We start from the raw sequence: 26,659 nt of genomic DNA, 5'->3' as shown, positions 1-26,659 counted from the left end.
AAGGGACACGACCAAGTTTTGTCATTTTCACAACGACTATGGCCATGACACCAACGAGTGTAACCAGCTCAAAGATGAGATCGAGTTCCTTATCCAATAAGGACATTTAAGGAGGTATGTACATGCTGGTAGAGGTTCTCAATAGCAGGCTCATAGAGGCAACTAGCAAGAGCCTGTACACCAATCCTCACCTCCTTTACAGCCAGCTCCGGTCGTAGGTACATTATTGACCATCTATGGAGGACCACGCATAGCAAGTGACAGTGGTAAGGCAAGGGAAATATATGCCAGAACGACGTCACGATCAGGATATCGAAATGATAAATGTCGAGGAGAGAACTCCCAAAAAAGCTCGAACATAGGAAGAGTTAATAATTTTCTCTGTGATAGACGCTCAGCGTGTTCGATATCCCCACTTAGACCCTCTGGTTGGATGTTCAAATTGTCAACATGATGGTAAAATGTGTGTTGGTGGATACAGGAAGCCCGATCAATATTTTGTATAAATCTTCACTGGAAAGAATGAAATTATCAGTGCAAGATTTAGAACCATACAACCAAACCATCTATGGTTTTTCAAGTGAAGGGCTCGCTCTAATAGGGTCGATCCGACTCCCAGTCACTGCAGGAACTGCACCTACGAACAGGACATTACTCACTACTTTTATAGTAGTTGATTATCCTTCTGCATATAATGCCATGATTGGAAGACCTATACTTGTCGATTTGCAAGCCATAACTTCTGTCTAGCATTTGGCCATGAAGTTTCCAATTGACGCAGGAGTTGCGTGCGTGTTGGGAAACCAGCGAGAAACCAAAGAATGCTACAATTCCTCGATCACAAAAGCAAGAAGAGGTTGATTGGGGGATAGCGAAAAACAAGCCCAATCAGGTGAACAAGTCACCAAATAGGTTGTTGCTCAAAGTGAGGATAGGGACATAGATCCTCGCTTTAGGGATTTTGAAGAAAATGTTGGACCCGTGGAGGACCTCGACGAGGTCCAACTAGAAGAGATAGATCCGACTAGGGTTATGAAAGTCGGTAAAAACATAGAGACAACAACGAAAAAAAATGCTGGTAGAGTTTATAAAGAAACACCAGGAGGTCTTTGCCTAGTCGCATAAAGATATGGTTGGGAAAAACCCAACAGTGATCAGTTATGTCTTGAATATAGACAAAAACTTTCCACCTGTACAACAAAAAAGAAGGCTTCTCGACAAAGATAGATCTATGGCCTTAAAAGAAGAAGTTGAGAAGCTGAAGGAAAGTGGATTCATTAGGATAGAATTTTATCCATATTGGGTCTCAAATCCCGTACTAGTTCCCAAGCCAAATTTCAAGTGGAGGACATGTGTAGATTTCACAAACCTTAATAAAGCCTGTCCGAAGGATTGTTTCCCACTTCCAAGAATTGACCAGCTGGTCGATGCTACATTAGGACATGAAATTTTATCTTTCATGGATGCTTACTCTGGTTATAATCAAATTAGTATGCATCCACCTGATGAAGATAACATTAGCTTCCGAACAGATACGAGACTTTACTGCTATAAAGTAATGCCCTTCAGTTTGAAAAATGCTGGTGGGACTTACCAGCGACTAGTTAAACATATGTTCAAAGAGCTGATCGGCTTTAACATGGAAGTCTATGTTGATGATATGCTGGTCAATTCGAAAAAATTCGAAGAACACATCAAGGACCTAGAAGAATGCTTCAACATCTTGAGCACATATCAGATGAAGCTGAACCCTCTTAAGTGTTCCTTTGGTGTTGGATCAGGGAAATTTTTGGGATTCATACTAAACTCACGAGGAATTGAAGCTAATCCCAAAAAAATTCAGGCACTGATCGAGATGCAGTCTCCTGCCAAAATGAAAGATGTCCAAAGCCTAACTGGAAGAATTGCAGCCCTGAGTAGATTTATATCTAAATCAATGGACAAATACCCCACAAAAAAAAAAAAATCAACGGACAAATGTGTTCCATTTTTTAATCTAATCAGAGGCAACAAAAAGTTTGAATGGACAAAGGAGTACGAACAGGCCTTTCAAGCGCTAAAATCCCACATGTCGCAACCACCAATCTTTTCCAAACCAGTTGAAGGAGAAACTTTGTTCATCTACTTAGCAATCACAGAGTACGCTACTAGTGGTGTTTTAATCAGAGAAGAAGACAACATCCAAAAGGCAGTATACTATGTAAGTAAGAGGCTAGTGGGAGCAGAATTACGATATCCGCCCATAGAGAAATTGGCTTATTGCTTGATTTTGGCCTCTAGGAAGCTGCGACCCTACTTTCAGGCTCACCCCATCATAGTACTCACTGACCAGCCACTACGGCAAATCTTACAAAAACCAGAAGCCACTGGTCAGTTATTAAAATGGGTAGTCGAACTAGAGCAATTCGAAATTTCTTATTCACCACGAGCAGCTATGAAAGGAAAAGCTCTAGCAGATTTTGTTGCGGAATTCACTGGACTCCCCGTCAGCAAGCTGATGGTAGAAACCGATGGTCAAAAATCAATCCCCTACCTGGAAGTTGTTTGTAGACGGCTCTTCCAACGAGAACAACACAGGGGCACGTTTGATTTTAATCACACCTGAGGGACATCAGTTTCACTATGCGATCAGATTCAACTTCACAGATTCCAACAATGAAGTCAAGTACGAGGCTCTGCTCGCAGGATTAAGACTACCAAAGGATATGGATATAAAGTCTCTAGATATATATAGTGATTCTCAACTAGTAGTTAATCAAATTTTGGGAGAATATCATGCTAGGGGTCTCAAGAAGGTGGAATATTTGAACAAAGCAAAGGAATTGCTGGCACAATTTGAGAAATATACTCTCCAGCAAGTACTTCACGACATGAATTCAAATGTTGACGCCTTAGCCAAGTGCTAAAGATGCTGACTCCTTGAGCCTAGTACAAGTTGAAAATTTGTTGGCACCGAGCATTCAAGTGGAAGAATCCTCGCCAGTGATAGAAGCATCAGACAAGTGGATAACACCCATCATCAAATATCTTGAACAAGGAGTATTACCAACAAAAAGAAACAAGGCGAGGACGCTTCAAAGAAAATCAACCCGATTTATTTTGGTCGACGGAATCTTGTATAGACGAGGATACTCAATGGCTCTATTATGGTGTGTTTTGTAATGACCCAACTATTCTAAGAACTTGGACCATTAGAACTACTAAACATAGCTATTACTTTGAAGAACATATACATAAGAAATAATAATAACTTTATTAAAACTTCAACATAATATTGTGGAAATTACAAAGTAAAATAGAATTTTGGTATGGGTACCCATTGTTTAAAACATAAAACATAATTTTAAACTAAAGAAGATTGTTTACAAAACTAAATGCGAAAAATACATAGAAATATAATTAAAAACTAAAAACAACGTCATCCTCGATCGACTCGCAACCCATTCATTCCATTTGTCCTCAATACACAAGTCAAGCCACCAATAATCCTCTCGCCTTTGTATCTAAACACTAAAAGAAAAAGGAGTGAGCCTAATGCCCATCAAGGAAAATATACTAACACATATAACATAAAACATAAACATACAACTATAATAAAAACATATACTATAAAACATATATCATAATTCTAACCCATGTACATGGTAAACATTGGGGTTTACTAGCTAAGCAACTATAAGCCTCAAAATACATTGAGGTTTGCTAGCTAAGCAACTAAAAGCCTCAAGAAACATAAAAGTATTGGGGTTTGCTATTTAAGCAAATGTAAGCCCCAAAAACGTATATATCATAACATAACATATTATAGCATAATCATAACATATAAGTATATAAAAACTATCCTATTTTCCTTACCAAAACTGAGATATTTGAGAACAAAGAATGGTGAGTATTTCTAAAGAGTAAAGAATAAATGTGGAAACTAAACCTTCAAGAAGAAACTTACCAAGGAAGATCTTTATGTTTCAAGAACCTAATCAAGAACCAATAACAAAAGTTAGGAACTGAGAAAACTAAAGAATTTTAAAGAACTCGACTTAAAGAATAGGAATACCTTAGTAGACCTTATGGATTGGTCTAACTTCAATACCGAAATACACTAAACCTCACTTCCCAAGTATTTTATAAAGCGTAAGAATGACAAAGCTTTTATCCCAACCCAAGTGTTTATCACTCTATGGTCACACTATCACCTTGGAGGCTCTGATCACAACTTGAAGAACGAGAGGAATGGGTGGGTACTAGGTCCTATTTATAGAGGTAAGGAGTGAAACTAACCCCTTTTTGATTTGAATAAAAATCATGAATATTAATTGAAAATATTTGAATATTCATCAATCAGAGGCTTAAGACTCGGCCAAAACATTCAGATGTAGGTCTAAGTAGGTAAGGCTTATTTTAAAAAATTAAAAACAAAAGTTTTAAAAATGATCTCATTAAGGGAGTTATATCGGCTCTGCCCTAGTCCCGAGCCTCCATTCGTACATTCGTGCAATGCCAACGTGTTTTCCGTATCCTCCGTTAGGCAATATATCGACTCCCATGCTGCAATATATTGACATACATGAATATTTTAAACACGCAATTGCACTTTTTCAGCATAATTTGAATGGGATAACTACTTTGACTGAGTAAAACGAGATTCCAGCAAGTTCTGGAAGGGTATAGAGCTTCTAGAAACTTCTATTTTTGAATTATCCACTTAAAAATGCTTAATTCCTCAAATAAACAAGACTATGACAAATGTCATGCTCTTAATGGTCTTGGAAGGTTTTATAGTTTTCTAGAACTTTCTTTTATTTAAACTATAGTTAAATCATTAAATAAACCTTCACATGACAAGTGTCATGTTCTTATTGGCTCGATCTAAACTTTAGTTTATAATAAATAATATATCTAGGACCAGCAATATTAATCAAACCTTATGTTATAATTAATATTCTTAAACTATAGGTTAAACTTATAAAATCCATAATTGTTGTTAGTCTCGGTTTGAACCAAAATCCATGAAATCTAAAATACTACAACTACTACTAACTATCTAGCTAACTAAGTAAACATTATGGGACTCTACAACTCTCCCGTACTACAAAGAATTTCGTCCCCGAAATTTACTTACCAAACAATTTCGTATACTGAGCTTGCATGTCCTCCTCCAACTCCCATGTTGCCTTTCATTTAGAACTATTTCTCCATAGGACTTTGACTATCGGAACACTCTTAGATCGTAATTCCTTCATCCCTCTATCTAGGATGCTAACCTGTTGTTCCTCGTAACTCAAGTCTTTCTTGAGTGCTATCGTATCATACTTGAGGACGTGAGATGGGTTTGACACATATCTACGCAGCATCGAGATGTGGAACAAATTGTGACTATCTGCTAGAGCTGATGGTAGGGCTAATCTATATGCGACTGCTCCCACTTTGTCCAATATCTCAAAAGGACCTATAAACCTGATACTAAGCTTGCCTTTCTTCCCGAACTGCTTCACACCTTTCATAGGAGATGTCCTTAAGAAGACTTGATCTCCGACTTTGAATTCCACATCACGCTGCTTGGTATCCGCATTACTTTTTAGACGACTCTGAGCAGCGAGCATATGCTTTCTAATCAGCGCTACTGCATCCTGAGCTTCTTTAATAGCTTCGGGTCCAAGAAGTTTCCTTTCTCCTACTTCGTCCCAATGTAACGGCGATCAACATCTCATTCCATAAAGCAACTCATAAGGTGCCATCCTGATTGTTGACTGGTAGCTATTGTTGTAGGAAAACTCTATTAGTGGTAAATACTTACTCCATGATCCTCCAAAATCAAGTACACAAGCGCGCAACATATCTTCTAAAATCTGTATGGTACGCTCGAACTGACCGTCTGTTTGAGGATGAAATGTCGTACTAAGACTTAACTTGGTACCCATGGCTTGCTGCAAGCTTCCCCAAAATCTCGATGTAAACACCGATCCTCTATTAGAAACTATTGTCTTAGGGATTCCATGCAATCTTACTATTTCTTGAACATAAATGTCTACGTATTGTTCTGCTGTATATGAAGTCTTGACAGGCAGGAAATGAGCTGACTTGGTTTATCTATCTATTACTACACAAGTCGAGTCATGCTGCTTATTCGTTCGAGGCAAACTCGTCACGAAATCCATGGCTATGTCGTCCCATTTCCATTCTGGAATGCTAAGTGGTTGCAATAAGCCTGCAGTCCATTGATGTTCTGCTTTCACTTGCTGGCATACTAAACATTTAGACACATACTCTGCTATGTCCTTCATTCATGGCCACCAATACATTGCCTTAAGATCGTGAGTCATCTTGGTCGACCTTGGGTGAACTGAGTATGGCGTATTGTGTGTTTCTTCGAAAATCTTCACCTTAATTTCTTGATAATTTGGCACACATACCCGATCCTTATATCTCAATAACCCCTGACTTGATATTGTGAAATCAGTTGCCTTGCCTTCCTTGATTGCATTTATATGTGCTACTAATATGTCATCATGCCCTTGCCCAATCCGTATATCTTCTAACAGACTTGACAATATGGAAAAGTTAGCCAATTTACCAATGACTACTTCTATTCCAGTGTTGATCAGGTCCTGTTGTAGCGGCATTTCCATTCCTGCTAATGCTGCTAGACTTCCATAATTCTTCCTACTTAGCGCATTAGCAACTACGTTTGCCTTTCCTGGGTGGTATAAAATTTCCTAGTCATAATCCTTTACTAGTTCTAACCACCTGCGCTGCCTCTTGTTGAGCTCCTTTTGCGTGAAGAAATACTTTAGGCTTTTATGGTCTGTATAAATCTCACACCGTTCTCCATAAATATAATGGCGCCAGATTTTTAATGTAAAGACTACCGCTACCAACTCCATATCGTGTGTTGTATTGCGTTGCTCATACTCCTTCAATTTCCTTAAGGCGTAGGCTATCACCTTGTCATTCTGCATCAGCACACAACCCAAACCTTGCTTCTACACATCACAGTAGACTACAAACTTGTCATTGGGTGCCGGTACACAAAGTATTGGTGCTGAGTATAGCTTATCCTTAAGTAACTGAAAGCTCTCTTCACACTTATTCGTCCAGTTGAACCTTTGTTGCTTCCGGGTCAGGTTGGTAAGTGGAGTGGCTATCTTAAAAAAACCCTCTACAAACCTCCGATAATAACCTACTAGTCCCATAAAACTTCTTACCTCTGATGCATTCTTTGGTCTTGGCCAATCCTTCACAGCCTCTACTTTAGATGGGTCTACAGTAATTCTGTCCTTGGATACTATGTAGCCGAGAAATGCTACCTGTGAAAGCCAAAATTCGCACTTCTTGAATTTGACGTATAGTTGATGCTCCTTAAGTCACAACAAGATTAACCTTAAATGTTTCTCATGCTCGACTTTATCCTTTGAGTACACCAAGATATCGTCGATGAATACTACGACGAATTTATCCAAGTAGTCCTTAAAGACCCTATTCATTAAGTCCATAAATGTGGTTGGAGCATTGGTAAGACCGAAAGACATGACTAGAAACTCGTAATGCCCATAACGAGTTCTAAAAGCTGTCTTAGGAATGTCTTCTTCCTGTACATTGAGCTGATGATACCCGAACCATAAATCAATCTTTGAGAACACGGTCGCTCCTCGAAATTGATCAAACAAGTTGTCAATCCGGGGTAGCGGGTACTTGTTCTTAGTTGTCACCTTATTTAGCTCATGGTAATCTATGCACATCCGCATACTCCCGTCCTTCTTCTTCACAAATAGAACAGTGCTCCCCATGGCAAATGGCTCGGTCTAATGATTCCCAAGTCTAAGATTTCTTGTAGTTGCATCGTTAACTCCTTGAGTTCGGTAGGTGCCATTTGATATGGTGCCATGAAGATAGGCTTGGTGCCCGGTACTAGTTCAATTTTGAAGTCAATTTTTCGAGTCGGCGGCAACCTCGGTAAGTCATCAGGAAATACTTCTGGAAATTCCTTTACAATATGAACGTCTCCAACTTTTATCGGTGTTTCTTTTACCACATCCGTAACTCTGGCTAAGAATGCTTGACATCCTTTTTCTTTCATCTTTTGAGCTTTGAGTGATGAAATAAGCGGTGTGCGTAGATCTGAAACTTTCCCCATAAAGCATATTCTCTGACCGTCAGAAGTCTCGAACATTACTTTCTTGCATTTGCAGTCGTTGGTTGTGCCATGCCTTGCTAGCTAGTCCATTCCAAGTATCACGTCGAAGCTTTTAATCTCCAGTTCTATCAGGCCTCCTTCTAATTCTACGTCCTCAATCTTGATCGGTACGCCTCGTACTACCTGTGACGATAGGACTATTTTACCCGAAGGTAATTCTATTTCAAACCTAGTTCAAAATATTTCACAAGGTTTATCTAATTTTTCTATCATTCCTAACGAGATATACGAATGAGTGGCCCCCGAATCAAATAATATAGAACATACATTATTGAGGATAGAAACTTGACCTGTAACCACTTTATTGCTAGCATCAGCTTCTCGTTGGGTTAAGGAAAATACCCTGGCAGGAACCATCTTGTCGTCTCTTTTTCCCTTTGGCTTGAGTTGGGGACACACTTTCTTTCAGTGACCTTCCTGACCATAGTTGTAGCATCCCTTAGTGTTTGCACCGCACTCACCAGGATGTTTCTTTTGGCATTTAGCACATTGCAGCTATTCTACATAACCTGACCTATTACCTCCATTGTTCGTCCGTTCCCTTTTATCATTGTCGGACTGCTTATTTTCAGGATGCCGTCTCTTTTGACCATTACTATTGCTGGACTACTGGTTGTTGTTGTTGTGGTTGTTCTGACCATTCTGAGGTTGATTCTCCTGTTTAGGCTCAGGCTTACTGGCCTCCTCTTTACTAACATTTGCCTGAAGCCTTTCCACTTCAATTTTCGTTTCTATAACATCGGCATAAGTAGTATTTCCCGGGTTTGCTAGCTTAACCCTTAGCTCCATCTTTGGTCGAAGTCCTCTAACGAACTTGGTCACCCTCAGAAAGTCAGTTGGAACCATTTCTGGTGCAAACTTGGCTAATTGGTCGAACTGTCGAGCATATTCTGCTACTGATAAACTTCCTTGCTTCAGACCAGTGAACTCCTCGACCCTTGAAGCAATGACTACCAAATTGTAGTACTTTTTATGGAACAGCTCCACAAATCTGATCCAAGTCATGGGGGCGACATCGTGATTCTACTGTACTAGGTCCCACCATATTCTAGCATCCTTCTTAAGTAGAGACGAAACACAGGATATGCGGTCTGCGTTGCTGAGATTCATGTGCGTTAAGATTGGCTCCACATTTCTGAGCCATTCTTCTGCCTCGAAGGGGTCTGTTGTCCCTTCAAAGTTCGGGGCGTGTTGCTTACAAAACTGCTCATAAACTGGCTCCATGTGTTGTGCGGGGTATGGTGCATAGTTCTCCATTGGCCATCCCCCATAAGGACCTACTTGATGGGGTGCTTAAGCCATATGTTGCGGCTGTGGTTGCGGCTGAGGCTAAGCCTGTTGTTGCTGTTGTTGTAGTAATTCCTCAACTTGCTGTCGTAGCCTAACAATTTTTGTAGTGTTGTCAACTGGCGGCGGTGGCGGTGCATTTCGGTTGGCATTAGCACGCACTCCCCTTCTGCGAACTAGAGGGGCTTCATTGCTCTTAGGAGCAGCGTTGGAGACATTGACATTGTTGCGAGCAGATCCTCTGAGCGACATCTTCAACAGAGTTCTAACAGTTGTGAAAAACATGTTAGAACTTATCTTAATAGATTCTAAGGAAAAAACTTAATCTAAGCAAACATAACTCGGGCCTATCAATTATGATTTCTTATGAATTGAAATATATAAGCCTTCTTTATAATTAGGGTGTGTTTCTAAACTTAGAAAAATAAGCCATCTTTATTATTTTCCTAAGTGTGTTTCTAATTATCCTATATGACTTAATTCTCAGGCTCGAAACTCATCGTTGTTCCAAAGTTAACCATATGGAGGGAGGGCTGGGATCAGTAAAATCGTTCCCACTACTATGGCCCCCTAACTCTCAATATAGAACCCTGGTTCATTGATTTGTATCCATCCTCACCGAACTTAGTCATTATTTATTAAATTTATTATTTATTATGATTGCAAAATAAAATCAAACTCATACATGTCATCAAAATAACAATGATATTAATTATGAAAAACAGTTTTCACTAAGTACAATAATAAAGGCAAAATAATAAATAGAATAAATAAAGAAACCAATCTATTCTAAAATTGGGATCTTCTACATCAGATCCTTCATCTAACATGTCATCATCTATCTCTTCATAATCATCATTTTCGTTAGCCTAAAAAATTCCTCGGGGAAGATTCGTAAAGATTCTATTCTTTTGTTCTCTTGTGAATTGGAATTCCATCTTAGAGGTAAACCTAATTACGAGAAAATAATATCTCATCGCCACTAGTATTTCATCTTCAACATCTATTGTCTCCCATATTTCTTCCAAACCAGCAATTACAAAAGGAAAATCTTTCAAAAGCCTAATGACTAAAATATATTGTTCCGTAGCTCTCATCATTATTTGCTTAGTTGTTTGGAGATGAACTATTTGATTATGGAATAAAAGTAATCTTCGAGTGATTCTTTCCAATATTCCTACTGTATTCCTTGGTTCTCTAATCCTTTTTAAGGCCTTAATGGCTCAGATATCGTTATATGTTAAAGTTCCATCCATTCTTTAACTGAAACATAAGGCTAAAACGTTAGCTAAAACACATAAACATAATAACTAAAACATAAATACTTACATTGGCGGTTAGATTCGGAGCTTGAGCGTGTGTATCAAGGAGAATTTCATGTAAATGGACCGTTTCTCTGATACCAACTGTAATTACCCAACTATTCTAAGACCTTTGACCATTAGAACTACTAAACATAGTTATTACTATGAAGAACATATACATAAGAAATAATAATAACTTTATTAAAACTTCAACATAATATTGTGGAAATTACAAAGTAAAATAGAATTTTGGTATGGGTACCCATTGTTTAAAACATAAAACATAATTTTAAACTAAAGAAGATTGTTTACAAAACTAAATGCGGAAAATACATAGAAATATAATTAAAAACTAAAAATAACGTCATCCTCGATCGACTCGCAGCCCATTCATTCCATTCGTCTTCAATACACAAGTCAAGCCACCAAGAATCCTCCCGCCTCCGTATCTAATTTCCTGCATCACATTAAAAGAAAAAGGAGTGAGCCTAATGCCTAGCAAGGAAAATATACTAACACATATAACATAAAACATAAACATACTACTATAACAAAAACATATACTATAAAACATATATCATAATTCTAGCCCATGTACATGGTAAACATTTGGGGTTTACTAGCTAAGCAACTATAAGCCTCAAAATACATTGAGGTTTGCTAGCTAAGCAACTACAAGCCCAAAGAAACATAAAAGTATTGGGGTTTGCTATTTAAGCAACTATAAGCCCCAAAAACGTATATATCATAACATATTATAACATAATCATAACATATAAGCATATAAAAACTATCCTATTTTCCTTACCAAAACCAGGATATTTGAGAACAAATGCGGGATTTGGAACACTCCTAAAACCAACAATAAGAATGGTGAGTATTTCTAAAGAGTAAAGAATAAATGTGGAAACTAAACCTTCAAGAAGAAACTTACCAAGAAAGATCTTTAAGTTTCAAGAACCTAATCAACAACCAATAACAAAAGTTAGGACCTGAATAAAAGAAACTAAGAAAACTAAAGAATTTTAAAGAACTGGACTTAAAGAATAGGAATACCTTAGTTGACCTTATGAATTGGTCTAACTTCAATACCGAAATATAATAAACCTCACATCCCAAGTATTTTATAAAGCTTAATAGTGACAAAGCTTTTATCCCAACCCAAGTGTTTATCAATCTATGGTCACACTAGCACCTTGGAGGCTCTGATCACAACTTGAAGAATGAGAGGAATGGGTGGGTACTAGGTCCTATTTATAGAGGTGAGGAGTGAAACTAACTCCTTTTTGATTTGAATAAAAATAATGAATATTAATTGAAAATATTTGAATATTCATCAATCAGAGGCTTAAGACTCGGTCAAAATGTTCAGAGGCAGGTCTAAGTAGTTTAGGCTTATTTTAAAAAATTAAAAACAAAAGTTTTAAAAATTATCTCATTAAGGGCGATATATCGCCCCTATATGGCGATATATCGGCTCTGCCCTAGTCTCGAGCCTCCGTTCGTACGTTCGTGCAACACCAACGTGTTTTCCGTGTCCTTCGTTAGGTGATATATCGGCTCCCATGCTGCGATATATCGGCATACGTGAATATTTTAAACACGTAATTGCACTTTTTCAGCATAATTTGAATGGGATAATTACTTTGACTAAGTAAAAAGAGATTCCAGAAAGTTCTGGAAGGGTCTAGAGCTTCTATTTTTGAATTATCCACTTAAAAATGCTTAATTCCTCAAATAAACAAGACTATGAAAATGTCATGCTCTTAATGGTCTTGGAAGGTTCTATAGTTTTCTAGAACTTTCTTTTATTTAAACTATAGTTAAATCATTAAATAAACCTTCACATGAGAAGTGTCATGTTCATATTAGCTCTATCTAAACTTTAGGTTATAATAAATAATATATCTAGGACAAGCATTATTAATCAAACCTTATGTTATTATTAATATTCTTAAACTATAGGTTAAACTTATAAAATCCATAATTGTTGTTGTGAGTTTCCAACTAAGTCCCGGTTTGAACCAAAATCCACGAAATCTAAAATACTACAACTACTACTAACTATCTAGCTAACTAAGTAAACATTTTGGGACTCTACTTGTTTCTAAGGAGAAGGCAAAGGAATTAATGCAAGCAGTACATGCAGGTTTCTGTGGAGATCACGCTGAGGGGCAAAGTTTATCAAAAACTATTCTCCGGCAAGGATATTTCTGGCCTACAATGATCGAAGACTCTATGGAATTTGTTAAAAAGTGTGACAAGTGTCAAAGATTCTCCAAGATACCACGAGCAGCCCTGAATGAGCTTAAACAGATGCAAAGCCCATGGCTTTTCACAGTTTGGGGAATTGATCTGATTGGATCTTTACCTACTGGTAAAGGGAGTGTCAAGTATGGAGTAGTTGTTGTTGACTACATTACTAAGTGGGTTGAAGTTGAGCCACTTGCAACAATCATGACCAAGAAAGTATTAGATATCGTCAAAAATATTATATGTCGGTATGGGTTACCGAGAAAAATCATCTCAGATAATGGCACACCATTTGACAGCGATCTTTTCATTGATTTCTGCGAAAGGCATGGTATTATAATTTTTTTTTCATCAGTTGCTCATCCACAGGCCAATAGACAAGTTGTAGACGTTAACAAGACTCTAAAGGACACACTGAAGAAAAGGCTAGAAGAAGCAAAGGGGGCATGGCCAGAGAAATTTCCAGAAGTACTCTGGTCGTATAGAACAACTCACCGAACAGTAACAGGCCATACACCATTTTCTTTAGCCTACGGGTATGAAGCCATGTTTCCTGTTGCGCTAAATCCACCGTCACATAATAGGCTAACATATGACCAGAATACAAATAACCAATAGTTAATGAAAGGCGCAAGCAGGCTTAACTTCGAGTAGCAGCTTACCAATAAAATGTCTCTCGATATTTGAACTCTAAAGTACGCGAAAGAAAGTTTGACGTGGAAGGTTTGGTGCTTAGAAGAGTTTTTCTTAACACTCGCGACCAGAATGCTGGAGTACTCAGAACAAACTGGGAAGGTCCCTATCAAATTGAAGAAATCCTTCACCCAGTCACGTATAAACTTGCTCGCTTAAATGGAGATCTCCTTCCTCGCTATTGGAATGGAGAACAACAGCGCAAGTATTATCAATGAACAATTATTTTTAAAGAATTGGCTTGTATTAAGTTTACTTTTTACAAGTTTATGAACAAGGGCTAGTCAGTAAAATGACTGGTCGCTTATAAGTGTAAGATCAATCTTTGATCACTCGTACAAACATGATTTTGTCCATTTTATTACGAGAAATAAAAGAAACTGTGCGCAGCCAGTTATTCTTTCCAATTATTGTATTTATTACAAGTATTTTCTCATTGCGTGTGTTGTTTTGCTATATTATCATTAATTGTTTATAAAGTAAGCGAGCAGTAATGTTCGAACAAGACTTGGTCATGAAAAGTGACCGATAACCTTAAGCTCCTCGATCACTTGGGGGGCATATAAGATACTAAGAGAGCAAAGCATATCAACAGGCATATGTAAATACACGAGCAAAATAAGGGAAAGCATATTACAACACTTAGAATATTTTGCAGAATTTTAGTTAATTTTGTGAAATATTAATAAAGTGTTATGCTAAGCTCGGCCATACGAGAAGATGTTGTAATAGCAATAAGTATATTATAATATCATAATGAATTGTCTTTATACTGCGAGCAATTGCTGCTCGAATATAATTAAAATATTAAAAGGAAAAGCTCTGTTATGTAGCAAAATTGTCTCAACATCACGAACAGTTGTTCCCGTGTTTCAATTACATAAACAAAAAATAATAAATTATTGTATAGCTAGAGGAGGATCTTGCTGAGATTGTTGGTCGACTGTTGTTCCAGCATCTTCTTCTGCACCATCGATGCATGTCGCCAGGGAATTTTAGGAGACTCCTGAGCATTCCTTTCCTCTTATAGGCGAGCAACACATTTCCTGAGTTCAACCTGCCTCATCGGCTCAGGAAGATAATCGAAATTTGCCCCTAGGTTATTCTTCCAGAATAGGTAGAATAGGTTTTGGGAATTTGTTTCCTCGAGCAGCTTGACTCGCTCCTCTAGCCCAGTAGCCTCCTTCATGCTAGCCACCAAATCCTCCTGAAGTTTGGCTGCTTCTTTGAGGTTGTTCTTCGAAGCTTCCTTGAACTTCTCCTTGGAAACAATGGCTTTGGCCAGCTCTTCTTGGGTCCTCTTCAGCTCCTCGGTTAAACTAGTGACTTTGCCTTCAACCGCCTTGATCTCCTCGGCGTGTATGGCCTTGATCTCCTCAGCACGACGCTAGCCATTGCTCATACTTAGGATACCCTGTGAATAGAGAAAAATTGAAACTGTTAGAGGCAATTAGAGAAAATGTTTTTCGACTAAAATGCAATACAAAAAAAAAAAAACTTACACTGAGGACTTCAGTAATCCTGCGACTAAGGACCTGGCTGTGCTTCAGTGGGGGAAGATTGGCAAAAGCTTCCTGGCGGCGACGGTGCTTGGACAACTTTTGCAGCTTTTCATAGGTAGAATTAAAAGCATTGTTCAGTAGGTTAACGACTGAGAATCTCCCTGCCTGCTTGGAGGAAGGGGCACCGCGAGGAGGAAGAGGAGGCATTGTAATTCTGGACGGAGTAGGAGTAGGAGGGTCATCTGGTCGAGCCTTTTTCTTGGAATGCTCACTACTGCTCTCCCCAAGATGCTTTCTGCTCGACTTATTCTTGCTCGAAGGAGCTTCAACAGAGGTGTACATATCAAAAGTGTCTTCAGATGGCATGACTACAAAATAGAAACAAATGAGCAAATATTTTAAGAAGTGGTTTGGAGCGATAATGGAATAATGTAAAGACAAATTCTAAGTAGTATACCCGTACTATTTTTACTAGTCAATATATTATCTAAAGAACTACATCTACACTCACTATCTGTCTCGAAGAGGTCCAGGCTAAAATTACTGGTCGTAAGTTTAAAATTGCCATCCCTATCAACTTAATGATATGGGATGGGAAAAGTATCTAGAAGTGAGAAGTATATACCGCTGTCATCTGAGGACTCAAGTATAGGACCGGTATATTTTGGTAGTTTTTGTTTTCCCCTCCCATGATGGGCAAGGTCAGGGACAGTTCGAGGGTTGCTGGATGGCTCTCGGATGGTCGCTCCCATTGGTCCTCGCCTCTGGGGTTGTGACATATCTTATTGCTGCTCGGGGATTTCCTATCCTTCGGTGTCCTCTCTAGTGGCACTCCCCGCAGTGGATTCCCTCACTTCTTGATGAGGTTCTAAAAGGCCGACCAGCCTTAAATTACTCTCCTTGACCAGTTCCTTGATGCTCTTTCTATGTTCGTCATACTGGCTACGGCTGTGGTTCTTATCTTCATCTCTGGAGTGGGGTTTGGTTGGTGCCATGGACCTAATTGCAGCACCAAATTACTAAGGACAAGAAAAGAAATACACACAAAAAATGAACGACTAGAAGTTCCAATCAGAGATTGAAAAGTTTACCTCCTCGTGTGAAGGCCAAGTTGTCAGCAACTAGGTTTGTAGTGAGGAAGTACTCTTGGAAGTATTTTCCTACGTTAAACTTATGGGTAACATCACTCAAGAATATGCGAGCAGATTCTTGGTGGCAGTAGTGGAAAAACCCTGTGTTGTTTTGGTTGGGGTTGGATTTAAGATCGAACAGATAGTTGATCTTGTGTGGGGTAGGCACATGCCATTTTTTGTGGTTATAAAGGATATAGAGTGTTGATAGTACTCTATATTCATTGGGTGTTATTTGGAAGGGGGCGACCTCGAAATAATTGGCCACCCCTTTGAAAAAGTTATGCAAATGATACCTCGATCAGGCGCTGTAGGTGCCTCCAGGCACGTTTACCCTCTGGCCGGGTGTGGGTTTGTATATGGTAATCCCAGGAATCTTGTACTTCTTGGGATATTTTTCCACCATCCTGGCCGATATGGCACTAGGAGAGGTGATGTACTAGTCTACTTCTACTCGAGGGCCATCGCGAGGACATGCTTTTGGCTAAATGTCTGGTGGTGAAAATTTTAGAGGTTGAGGGTTGTTTGAAGGACCCTCAGTATTGGTTGCAGGCTGGTTAGAAGGTGAATTGGTCGTTTTCTTTTTCTTACGAGCAGTGTATTTGACACGACCCATGTTTGGTTGACTAGCTAAAGGACTGGTAGTAGGATTTTGTTGTGAAGATAAAGGCTTCGGAAAAGGCAAAGAAGGCTGTTCTTGGTCCTCGAACAACGATGTGAGAAGATCGTCATCTATTGGTCTCTCACCTTCCCAGGGATCATGCATGAATATCTGAGAAGAGCAAAGGGGATGTGAGAATCTACGACCAATAGTTAGAAGAAAGAGAAAAGCAAGGATAATGTTGCTTGTATATAAAAGTTAAGCTTTTATACGACCAGCAACATCTTGATAAAAAACACCATAAATGTGCGAGCAGTTTGAAAAAATAGATCAAAAAGTGAAAGTAAAAAGTTTTTCAGAAAAACTTTTCAGCTCCAAAAATAGGAGGGAAAATGCTTGAAATCGAATTTTTATAGTACTCTTATATCCCATATTGCTTTCTATGCATTTCCTAGTATTTTATACTACCTAAAACCCCTATTCTAGCATACTTTTTCTATTTATCTTTGTCTAGATGAGATTACCCAGAAACTTTTTCTTAAGAACAGTAGAGACGCAATAACAAAAACTCGTGAAAGCAAGACTGGATTACATAAAAGAAAGTGGGTTCGAAACTTACTTGGAATATGAGTTGTAGGAGGAATCACAAAGATTTTTGCTTGGAGTTGGTGGAAGACCTCTCGGATCACAGAGGTTTTCTGGATTTTCTTGAAAGTTTTTTCTGAGTTCTTGAGGAGAGAGAAAGTTTCGGTAAAAAATGAAAAGGCTGAAGAGTAATATATTTATACTGCTCTGGGCGTTATTGAAGAGTAATGATGGGGATGGGATTTCGATGTATGGGGAATTGCAATAACTTTTAAAATATTTTTGGGAAACTGTAAAGGCCATGATTGCTTGCTTTCTCGAAAAGATACTGATAGATGTGACAAGTCAGACGGGTAGCTTGTCGAGTAAGTTTATAAAATGTTGGTCGCAGTAAAATAAACTCGGGGGGCAAATGTTTACCCAAAAAAGACTTACTTGCTGACGTAGAAAAATTAGTATGCACGCAGGTTTCACGTGACTATTTAAGTGGTTACGTTCAGGTCGACCATCAACCAGCGGTGGTCGATGCTTAACCGTAAGATAGGAGACGTGTTTCATATGTGACCAGGCTGGTCGTAACATGTTAGATATTTCTAAAGATATTTGATCATATTCATATGTAAAGATTGTAATTTCTGTTATTATTTAAATATGTTTGTATCAAAGTATATACATGGCCCATTGGCCTGTAAAGAGGGCCTTCACTCAAGGGAATCTTTGGAGAGGGGGGGGGGGGGCATTTTTTTTGTAATCAATAGAGATAAATATAATGTTTTTATCCACGGAATTTGTACTCACCTCCATGCTTGTGAAACTCGTGAACCCTAGTTCACTGATTGCAGGTTTTGGAGTTCTTCTAAAATAATAAGAACACGAAGTGGATGTAAGTCATTACCATTATTTGGGGCTGAACCACTACAAACTTTGGTGTCATTTACCTTCTTGGGTTTAATTGATCTTATTTCTATTGTTTTTATTGACTCCGTGTCGTTGACCAAATTGAGGGTCAACACCTATTGAACCTAACACTAGTTAAGTAACTGGTGTCAAGATAGGTTACCATCAATCTTGAATCTATTTAGGGAGTTTAATTCCCATCCCTCGAGATGATGAAGCCACTAAATCTCTCGTTAGTGGCTTAGTGAAAGGATCTGCCAAGTTTTCACTTGTTCTCACATAGGAAATTGAGATGACTCATCTTTTAATCAATTCTCTTACATATCCATGTCTTAGACTAATGTGTCTAGAATTACAATTATACACTCCATTGTATGCTCTAGCCAATGTTTCTTGGCTATCACAATGTATCGATATAGTGGATACATTCTCTTTGATTAGGGGTATCTCTATCAAAAGATCCCTTAACCATTCGACCTCTTTGCCGGTTGCAGCTAGAGCTATGAACTCTGCTTCCATAGTGGAATGAGATATACAAGTTTGTTTATTTGAACTCCAAGAAATTGCACCCACACCAACTGTAAATACCCAACCAGTGGTGAACAAGTTGTCCCCAAGATTGGATATCCAACTTGCATCTGTATATCCTTCTAAGATTGAAGGAAATTTTAAGTAGTGAAGGCTTAGTCCTTTGGTTTTCTTGAGATAACTTTGGACTCTCCCAGTAGCCTACCAGTGATCCAAACTTGGATTACTTTTAAACCTACTAGGTTTACCTACCGCAAATGCTATACCAAGTCTAGTACATTGGGCAGCATACATAAGACTCCCTACAACAATTGCGTACTCCAATTGAGCCACTGCTCTTCCTTCATTGTTTTCTAGTTTTACACTATGGTCGAATGGAGTATTTGCATCTTTAACCTTGAGATGGTTAAATTTGTTCAATACTTTCTCAATATAGTGGGCTTGCCCCAACGCAAAATCCCCTTATGTTTCTTCACATTGATACCAAGTATGGTGTCAACTTCTCCAAGATCTTTCATCGTGAAGGTTGATGATAGAAACCTCTTCGTTTCTTCTATCCCTTTCATGCTATCACTTAGAATAAGCATGTCATCCATGTCATCCACATATAAGCAAACAATGATCACATATCCCATACAAGTTTTAGAATACAAACAGTTGTCTCCATTGTTATGCGTAAACCCATTAGACATGATGGCTTGATCAAATTTCTCATGCCATTGCTTAGGAGCTTGTGTTAATCCATACAAGGATTTTACAAGTCTACATACTTTATGTTCAGATCTTGGTAGGAAAAATCCTTTGGATTGTTCCATATAGACCTCCACATTGAGGTCACCATTAAGGAATGTCGTCTTGACATCCATTTGATGAACATAATAGTTGTGTATAGAAACCAAACCAAAAAAAATTCTTATAGAGGTTGTTCTTGCAACAGGCGCATATGTATCAAAATAATCAATACGCTCTTTTTGCCTAAACCCTTTAGCTACTAATCTAGCTTTAAAGGTTTGGATAGTGCTGCCAGTTTGGTATTTTTTCCTAAGTACCCACTTACTCCCAATTGGCTTAGACCCCGGTGGGAGGTCTACCAATTCCCAAGTGTTGTTGGAAAGAATGGAATCCATCTCATCATTGATGGCTTATTTCCAAAATGCACTATCTCTTAATTGCATGGCTTCTATATAAGTCTTAGGATCATCCTCAACGAGAAGTACAATAGGAATTTTTCGAATGACTTTCTCTCTATTTCCTTCTACCATGTAGACAGAAATTCATTGAGAATCTATCTCATCCAATCCTAGAATTTTCTCCTTTGTAGCCCATTGAATTCTTCTAAGTTCAATGGGTTGGTCTACATTCCTTTGAGAATTCTCCTCTTGAGAACTATTTTTGCATGTACATGCTTGAGAATTGTTCACATATAACAAATTCTTCTTTAGAGATGTTGAAGCTTGAGAATTGTTGTCACATAACATGTTCCCAAAGAATTCAACCTCTCTAGATTCAATCACAACATTAGTGTACTGTTACGTTGTGCATTTTAAACAGGGATAAACTCGCTAACCGAGTCATTTGTCCATAATCATGTAACTAAGTATGATTAACAGTTTAGGGTTAAAATTTTTTGTCAAATATAAAACGTTTCACTAAAACGTTTAATGTATACATTGGGATCCCGAAAATATATTTTAAAGGTTAATTACAATAAAATATTTACAACCAGCCGACCTAAGCGGCAAAATATGGTTTATCCCTAGTTCCTCTTTAAACCCTCGGCCGTAGCGGTCGAGCAACTGCATATGTACACATCGTCACCTAAGCTCTCCAACTCAAAGGATGGTCCAGATTCCCTTTACCTACACCACATAGCACCTGTGAGCCAAGGCTCAGCAAGAAAACTCAATAGGCTCATGAACAGGTAATAACATGTCACTAAATGATAATAAGCATGCCTAGAAATAATAGCCCTATTCATGCATGCAAGCAAGTCCAAGTAAGTGATTGTGGGCCCTGCCCTCCTATATGGATGACTATATAGTCAATCCTAAGTGAATATCAATAATGATTATGGTAATCATTCTGGGGCTTGCAGCCCAATCATATAAGTGACTATGGAGTCATGAACTTGAACCAGATAAGTGACTATGGAGTCACAAACTTGAACCAGATAAGTGACTATAAAGTCATGAACTTCAACCAAATAAGTGACTATGGAGTCACGGACTTAAACTAGATAAATGACTATAGAGTCACGAACTTGGACTCTGCACCCTAAGCCATGTGACGTTACAGTCACCTGAGCCTTTTGGTTATGGCTCTAAGTAACTAGCCTTTAGACTAGACAAGCGATTTTGTTTTCATCAAACTTGAGGTCGGTCAAGCATTTCATGCTTATGTTGATAATGCTTATGTCGATTAGATCCAATCTTTTCGGCTCTGCGTTCATTACGCTTATGCCGCTCTTGACTCATAGATTAATTCCATACGACTAGTGCTCAGTACTACTGCCGAACTTGACTAATGACTCACAGCTTCACAGTCAATACTAACACCATTGCCGATTCTGACCAATAAGTTTGTACCACTCACAAGTAAGCAATGCACCCACGCATTTATCATATGTCAAATATCCAATTATAAGGCATTCAACATGCTTACTCAACATTAACTAGAATAATTATGATCATGCACATTTATAGAGACTCAAGCTCTGATCAATCTCATATTCAACATTCATGCCATGCCCTAATCATATGTATCTTATGCATCACATGCATCAAATACTGGGTGCAGTTTTCTTACCTTTGGTCAAAGCACATGTTACCAATGAATGACCCTCGAGCACGATCCAGTTTCCAAGACCCTAGTGATAACTTAGTCATAACCAAAAATGATGCTTCAATGAGTTCAAGTTCCAAAACCCAATCCTGGACCAATCCTGCGCTCTCGGGACCTCTAATCCCACCAAACACAGTGGTGCAATCATCCCCCGAGCCCTCAGGTTAAACCCCCAAAAAGTACCAAAATACCACATTGTGAAGACTGTGTAGTGCTACAACGCTACCTATTGGGCACTACAATGCTATAGTCAGCAATTCATCCCCCAAACAGAGAACCTAGCACTGTAGCGCTATCAACCTAGCGCTACAACGCTCAAACCAGAATTCTAGGTTTCTAAATTCATGTTCTTCAAGCTTCAAAGCTCCAAATCTGACCCCAACGGGTCCCTAGCCCTTCAAATCAAAATTTTAATGTCCCAAACAGTTCACCCAATAGCGTTGCAACATTAAAACATCAACAAATACCCAAAAATCCCCATAGGAACTCATAATCCAAGTCTTGATTTTGTGAAACTCAAGAACACCAAGAATAGAGAATAAACTCAGGAATTCAAAGTTTAAATTACCTCTGATTACATCCTTTGGCTAATAAGCTTCTAATCTTCCCTAGAATTGCTCTGCCTCGATCCTTGCCTGAATTGGAGTCCTAGAACTCAAGTTTCCTTTGAAAATGTGAACGGTGTCAAAAATGGAACGGGAGAGAGAGAGAACGTACTGAACGTTCTTTTTATGTTTTTGACAGGTTTCTTCAAGCTTAATTAACCTCAAGAAAATCCTAATGCTCGGAGTCTCGATAACACCACTGGGGGTAAAATAGTCAAAATTCCTAGAATTTCCCCCTCATCTCACTAACTCCCAATTTATCATCAAATATTTATTCCCATTACCCAATATAATGTACTAAATACCCCTTGACTCACTCCGAGTCAAGTATGAATCCCGTTGTGACTTTCCCACTAGCTTGCTCCCTAGGATCATCTCGTGCTGAGTAACCCTAGCATAACCAAATAATAATGAAGCACCACACACATTCCACATATATGCCAAATATACCCGAAATGGCCAAAATATGAAAATTGCCCAATTAAACATAAATGGGCCCACATGCATATTTCATACACATAAACATGCATATCTAGTCATATTATAATATAACTCACATATTAACATAGTGATACACATAAATATCACATAATCATATGACTCCAAGATTTGCCATCCCGGCCCCCTAATCAAGGCCCTAAGCCTTATTAGGAAATTTGGGTCGTTACAATTAGACTCTAAGTCTAATAGCCTATAAGCTTTACCATTGTTGGAATAACCAACAAAAGCACACTTTATGACTCTTGAACCTAACTTTGTTCTATTAGGTTCGGTTTTCTTGCAATATGCAAGACGCCCTCACACTTTGAAGTACCCTATGTTGGATTTTCTTCCTTTCCATAACTCATAGGGAGATATCTCATTTTTCTTCATTAGTATTGGATTAAGAATGTGAAAAGAGGTTAACAACGCTTCACCACATAAGTTGAAGTTCAACATAGAAAACACCTCCATAGGATTTATCATCTCTAGATAAGTCACATTTTTCCTTTCGACAACACCATTGTGCTGTGGTGTATAAGGTGCGGTGCACTCATGAATTATGCCATTTTCTTCAAAAAATGTATTGAATTCATTAGAGAAGTACTCTCATCCTCTATCACTTCTTTGCACCTTAATCTTTTTATTGAGTTGATTTTCAACTTCTAATTTATATACATTAAAAGCATCAGAAAGTCTCATCTTTTATGCTTTAAAAGAAACACATAAGTATATCTACTAAAATCATCTATAAAAGTAAGAAAATACCTTATAGCACCTCCAGTTAAAACATCATTTAATTCACAAAGATCACTATTGATTAAATCTATTAAATTAGATGATCTTTCTACACTAGGAAATGGTATCTTAATGATTTTTTTCCTTAACACACGTTTCACATTTTCTGTAGTTTTTAATATTGCATGCAATCATACCACATTTTACTACTCTTTTCATGGTTGAAAAACCTATATGAGATAATCTAAGATGCCACAAAAATAAAGAATCATACTCAATAATATAAGCAGAATTAACACTTTTATTGATAACATTGAAAGTTACATCATTGGTGCACAACTTAACCATACCCTCACAAGAGTACCCCTTTCCCAAAAATACATTGGATTTGGTAAGAATAAGTTTACTGGACTCAAAAATGACTTCAATGTCGGGCTTGCCAATAAAATCACCACTTACCAAGTTTCCACTCATTTCGGGAACATAAAGCACATTCACTAATGTGACTTTCTTGCCAGAAGTGAAAAAGAATTCAATGGTACATTTCCCAAGTACCTTGGATATGCCCTCATTGCCCATTTGAATCTCATGGTTGCCCTTTGACTCTTCAAAGGTCTTGAGCATAGATTTTTCATAGGTGACATGAACGGTGGCACATGTGTCATACCACCATCTATTCACCTTGCCTTGGACCGCATTCACCTCACTAAGGGTTGCAACTATATTCTCCTCTTGAGTTCCATTTACCTTAGGTCCTTGTTGGTCTTTTCTATGCCTACACTCTCTAGCATAGTGACCCTTTTTCCAACACACAAATCAAGGACCTTTCTCGCCCTTAAACTTGTTTGGGATGGTTTTTGGACCAAAATATGTCTCATTACCCTTATTGCCTTTCCCTTTGTTTTTGGGATGTTTTGAATGTGACATCGCATTTTCTTTGGAAGTCTCTCCATTAGATCCCTCCACAAGTTTGTCTCTACATATCTATTCCTCCTCGATTCAAATATTCTTTTGGATTTCCTCCAAAGAATAATCCTCATTTTTATGAAGGATTCTTTTCCTATAGCTCCTCGAAGTTGGTGGTAATTTTGCCACTATAGCACCAACTTGAAAGGCCTCGGGAAGCTCAATCTTCAAAACTTTCAATTTTTTAACAATTATTTGTGGATCATGTATTTGAGGAAGAATAGGTTTATAACCAAAAAAATTTGAAATCAATATATTGAGAAATCAAAAACTTATTGGTACCTTCCTCTTCGAATTTTGTCTTAGGTGGATCCCATATCTCCTTTGTCCACTTGGTCTCGGTGTAGAGGTCCTAGAGCCTATTGGAAAGGGCGTTGAGGATATCACCCCTATAGAGGAGATTGTCCTCCTCCCTCTTCATTCTTTTCTCCACCACCTCGGGAGTGTCCTTGTCGAATGGGGTTGGGAGAGGTTCAAGTGTAGACTTTAGGATGTAGGCGATCTTGAGAGTGGTCAAGTGAAACCTCACCTTGTCTTGCTACCTAGTTGAATTGGATCCATCAAACCTATCCAACCTCACTAGGTCTTGGTTCATGATTTTGATAGTCTCACATTGCATTGAAACAAAAAACGGGGCAAGCTTTTGAATGTTAGGAAAATATAAGTTGCCTCAATGAAAATGGTAAAAAGATTTTTACAACTTTAAGCAAAATATACAAATAAACAAAGATTGATTAAATAAGTTTACAACTCTATAACAAAAGATACATGTAATATGAAATGGTAGAAAATGATAGTAATAAAAAATACAAATCCAAGACAAAATGATACAAATAAAGTAGAATTATTAGAATGAAAGATATCGATAAGATTACAACTCAAAAAAAAAGATACAAGTAAAATAGAAAACAGAGAATATGAGAAGAAGATGAAGGCAATAGTATAAGAAAATAAGAACAAGAACAAAGAACAATGAACTCTCACTCACACAACTAAAGTGAAGAGTGTTGGGGATCACTAACTTGAACAAGGTATGAAACCTTTGTCCAAAAGCTTATTTCCCCCTAACTCAAGCACTAAGGGAACTCTGACAATTTTGGAAATAACTTTATGGAATTATCAAGCCTCTAGGTGTTTTCTAGCCAAGTGCTCTAATGGATTGAAAAAATTGCGTCTTACAAGTGAGCAATAGGTTCCTATTTATAGGGTTTAGAGAGAATTTCAAATTTCACCAACCCCCATGGATGTTAGCAATGATTAATTTGATGTTTATGGAATTAAAAAGGAGATTTGTGAGTTATTTGTGTTGTTAGAGCCATTCAAGAAATTGGAAAAAAATTAAATTTTGGCAGCTAGCCTTCCTGGTCGCGGCCGTGGCTCTCTGTCACCCAGGCAGCGTCCACCAGTGCTACATCTCGAGTAAGTGTGTTATTTCCTCATCTGTTTTGGGTTCTTGGGTTGAAAATAGTTGCATGTGTTAGGCGCTGGTGATTTCTAGTATTTAGAGGTCATTATGACCTCTGTTTAGTATTTTTGGGTCCATTTTGATGTTAAAAATGATCCAAATGGACTACCTTAGGCTTTCTTGCACTTTTTCATTGTTTTGGACATTTGACCAAAATTTGGAAATTTCCCAGATTCCGACGAGTTTCATAAACTCCAGTGGTACTCTCCGGCACCAATTTTTCGGTTCTGAGAACACCCATGTCTTTTAGAATTCCTTTTCCTCTCCACTCCTTGAGCAGTTGTCTTAGGGGTTCTAGTTTTTTCCTATCCTTCTTTTGGTCAAGGCACTAACTACTTGGTTTTGTTTTTTCAGATGTCCGAAGAGCTACACCATCTTCACCAGCAAGGATTCTACAACTTTGACCGAGAACTACTAGAGATGGCCTGGGAAGCAGGACAAATTTATGAGGAGATGAGGCAGGCAGCCTCGGAGCAGATTATGGCCCTCGTGGTGGGGGAAAACCTCCAAGGGCAGAGACGCTCCGAGAGATTGGAACCTCAGAGGAGGAGGTGAACATAGGTTCCATGTATGGATCAAATAGATTCGAAGTG

The sequence above is a fragment of the Humulus lupulus genome, chromosome 1 (assembly GCF_963169125.1).
Source record: "Humulus lupulus chromosome 1, drHumLupu1.1, whole genome shotgun sequence".
NCBI lineage: Eukaryota > Viridiplantae > Streptophyta > Magnoliopsida > Rosales > Cannabaceae > Humulus > Humulus lupulus.
This window is presented reverse-complemented; position numbering follows the sequence as displayed.